This window comes from Anser anser (genome assembly GCF_964211835.1).
Source record: "Anser anser genome assembly, chromosome: 2".
NCBI classification, from domain to species: Eukaryota; Metazoa; Chordata; class Aves; order Anseriformes; family Anatidae; genus Anser; species Anser anser.
Genome location: NC_139721.1, coordinates 70,801,719 through 70,805,913, shown reverse-complemented (window position 1 = coordinate 70,805,913; position 4,195 = coordinate 70,801,719). Strand labels below are relative to the sequence as shown.

At 36.9% G+C, this 4,195-nt stretch overlaps 1 long non-coding RNA gene across 2 annotated transcripts; it reads right to left on the bottom strand.

Annotated features, from left to right (window-relative positions):
* Positions 1 to 1,822: 1,822 nt before the first annotated feature.
* On the bottom strand, positions 1,823 to 3,938 carry LOC310895648. 2 transcript variants are annotated; one of them, XR_014580829.1, is made up of 3 exons: positions 3,561 to 3,938; positions 3,137 to 3,245; positions 1,823 to 2,647 (listed from the first exon to the last, which is right to left on the bottom strand). It is a non-coding gene; the product is annotated as an uncharacterized lncRNA (long non-coding RNA). The 2 variants fall into 2 exon arrangements; XR_014580830.1 differs by having other exon boundaries at positions 3,137 to 3,256; positions 3,561 to 3,937.
* Positions 3,939 to 4,195: the final 257 nt, after the last annotated feature.

Below are 4,195 nucleotides of genomic sequence, written 5' to 3'. Positions count from 1 at the left end.
CTAATCTCTACATTAGCCATTTCCAAATTTTTTTTGATTACACTCTTATTAGTAAAAAAAAAAAATAATCAGAACATACATCTTAGTATATTGATGTCTTTAAAAATTGCATACATATAGAGATGTACTAATATATTATGTACATTACAAAACATAATAAAAAGAATGAGATAAAGATGAAATAAACAATAGTTTTAACTTGTACTTAAATTAAAAAAAAATCGAATATGTAGCTGCAGACTACAAAAGGACAGAGACAATCTCATCTCAAACAACTAAGATAGTATCTAGAGGAACAATAATATGTGTAATATTTAAAGGTCGCATAACAACAAGTGTATGCATAGAAAATCTTACTAGATATATAGTAATGATTAAAAAAGCCCAGTGAGAGCTTATACATTTTTAATCTCCAGAAGTATTATTTTTGTCTTGAGTACCTAAACTGCTACACCACAGGTCAGTTGTTCCGCAGAACAATGACAATAAGGTCTCAGAATTGTATCGCTTATATCTTCAAAACATCATCAACCAAAATGCATGCTACCAACAGAAAAATTCTTCAGTTCTTCACACAGCCACCAACTCCAAGAAGTAAGGATGCTGCTTGCTTGCTAAATAAAATGCATCATTTGGATGGGATCCAAAGCCCTCTCATTACAGGCAATGACTTCATAAATTTGACAATCAAGCCCTTGAATTTCATTAACAGAAGGCAAAAAAAAAAAAAAAAAAAGCATAGACCAAAGCTTTTGATAGTGGCATTCATGCTCCACAGAGGCTGTGTCATCAAGATCACTTTTTAAAGTGATATTCAGTATTCTACTCATTAGCATCTCTCAAGGCCTTGTTAGAAGTTCTGTTCAGCAACACTGCAGAATTCCTGTCCCTCGTACCAATGAGCTCTTAAACTTTGTTCTGTATCGACGGTCTCCATGCTGCAGTACATGAACAAGTGGGACAACTAGGAAATCTTGAAATGTTTTAAATGATCATATGTACCTACTTCATCGTAAATGTGCATAGCAATAAAATAAACCTAGTAATAATTTGAAATTTCTGTGTATGTCTTATCTGATAATTGTTCTTTCCTTCCAACTTATACACACCAGAAACTGTCAATTTGCTAGAAAAGTCCTATTTATCTCTTGGATAAATAAACTGCTTCATAAGAGGATTATTTTATGTATAAATGGACACCAGACATAATACTAAAAAATAAAAAATTGCTAACTTACTTTTAAAAAGTAATTAGCAATCACTCTGTAAATCCCATCCACTTGAGTCCAAACTGAGGGAACAGTGACGTTACCAGTGCAGCCAAAAGACTCAAGGAGTATATCCACAGTTACAGCATCAGGATAAAAGTAACATTCAGCTTGCCTTCTTGGTGCCCAACAGATGCGCCATCTACACTTCAGCACCACCTCTTTACACATAAAGGTCTGTTCAATAAGGTCTTTTCCAGGGTATTTCTGTATTCTACCTATATCTAATAACTTAATGGCTATTTTGTAAAAGTGATTAGTTAACAGCCATGAGTGATTCACGATAAACAACAATGGATGCAGTTGTTAATGAAAAGCTTTCTGCTTCAGTCTTGCTTTCTTTAAGAAGGAACACATTGGCAAAGTTCTAGGAATGGCAAGCAGATGTTAGGAGAAAAAAAAAAAAAAGGCTACAGACATGAAGTCTCCCCCAACTAAATTCAGGCAATGTACCATTATCCCTTCATCTCAGGCATTTAGCCAGATTCTTCAACGTGCAGGTCGTCACCCCACTTTAAGAGAAAGGGCACAGCAACAACAATCCTACAGAGCTTCACAAAAGCTAATCATCAGTATGTTTATTCAGACACTCAAAGTAGGCCTATAACATCACAGTTAATGCATTAGCCATACGCAGACTAGTTAATTTAAACCCATCTCACATGTGGGTGCCTCATCTACCATCACACTTCTAGAGAGCATCAGAGGTTAAAAACAAACAAACAAAGAACAACAAAAAAAGCCATATTCTGATTCCTTTTAACTCAGTCCCAATGTTATAAAATTAATGGGGGTATGCAAGAGCACCATATAAGCTAAACATCAACAGCTGCTAAGGGCTCATATTAAAATAAAAATATTTATTTTATAAAAAATATAATATTTTATATATAATATAAAAATATAAAATATTTATTTTATAAATTATTTATTTCAGTTTTACAGCATATCAACTCATATGCTTTTTTCCCTCCTTAGTAATGCACACAATGCTGTTTAACTTCTAAATTCAACACACTTAAAATCATTTAACATTCATCTACATCGAACTTAACAGTTCAGGAGTATACAAGTGCAGTGGGACTCTAAAATAGCTAACATCGGGCATATCCGCTCTGCAAGACAAACTTCCACTTAAGTTAGAACCTGTGCCTTAGTTTTTAGATCATTCCTCTTGGCCTTTCCAGAGGCTCTGTTCTCTTCCTGCAATATCTGGAAGCCTTCTTGAAGCAGAATATCAAGGGTGAGTTGGATGCTCAGGGAAGACGAAGCTCCTCCTTTATGCAGCAGGAACTGTGAATCATGCAGATACTCTAGCAACAGACTCAGTGAATTGCCTTCTCTCAGCTGAGATCTCTGCTTGCCTGAGCACTCTTCTGCTGTTTTAATGCAAAAGAAAATAAGCGAGCTTCAGCATCACTGAAGGAGGAGACTGATACATACTGATTCATTCAAAATATACAGAAATTATCAGCAAAATTCTAAAACACACATGATTATAGTTTACAGGCAACTGACTCAATAAAAGCAAGTCTGAAGCTTAACCACAGCAAATCCATTTTCCTCTACACATTCTGTATAATTAGAAAGTAACATCTATTCTGCAGTACAGGAACTACTTAGCATGATTCATTATCACATGAGAAAGAGTCAGTCAGCCCTACATATTCTAGCCTGTGCTAGTTAAACAAGACAATCTCTCAAACATTAAGCGCTCACTTTTTGTTTTCCCAGGTGAGTGCCTCAACTGTTAGTCTAACAAGTCAGTCACGCCATCAGTGTCTTAAAGGGCTATGCTCCCTTAGCCACTATGCTCCTTCTGTTCCCTTTCCAATTAGCCAGCACACTCCACGGAGCAGGAAAAGTACCTTCCACTCCAGCCACACAGGGATTACGACAGAGAAAAGCTTCTCCTACATCCTTGCATCTAGTAGGTCCAATCACAGCTGCAGTGAAATGGCTCCTGCATCAAGCCAGCTGATAGGATGCTCAAAAGAGAGATACGGACAATTTGAGTGAAATTACTTCCTTAACAAGCATTTTAAAATATCATTACGTACTGGAGTATGCTTATGTTTCCAAATATAGTAGTTTGGAGTCTCTGTGACAGCAAGAGATTGTTTGCTTCTTAACTTTAAACCACCATTTTAACCTTCATCTATTAATGTCTTCCCCATGAAAATGGGTTAAAAACATCACTTTCTTCCTTCCTCCAACATAAGCTCCCAGACAGTGATCTCCACCCACAGGAACCTGTAATTTCAACTAGTTAAGCACAAACATGTTACTTGCCCTTCTGCAGTCACCATGAGCACCAGTACGTATACACTTTTGCTTTTAATTCATCCAGTTCCACATGTGCAAGTACAAAGATTTCCTGCTGTTAAATGGATGGGACCTCTTGAAGCACCAGTAGGCTGCACAACCCCATACCTGCAGGTGCAAATGCACAGTGTAGGTACAGTTGCTGAAGCAGTCTGAACATTTAGCTCCACCTTGTCCTTTTGCGTAGTGACTTTTCCTAGAACATTCAGCTCAACAGACTCATTGAAGTGTTTTCTACTCTTGCAAGCACCACAAAGCCAAAATAGCTACAGGTGAGGAAAACACGGTTTGTTTGTTTAAATATATAAATTCTGACACATCATTGCATTGCTTCACTTTTAACTGCTGTGCCAAATTACTCCCTCCATAAAGCCTAGTCCCACTAAAGACAATTAAGTGCACCTGTGCAGCCTCAGAGTCATAGTCACAGGTGTAATGGAACACAATTTCAAAACAGGTTATTCCACCCTGTTAGGCTTACCCATGTGTGAACAGTCAACAGCTGCAGTTCATGAGATGTCTTTTACAGATAGACACCACTTAGATATGTTTAAGGCCTTACACTATGCTCTAGTTCAAATAGATTATGCTAAAAGAAAAAG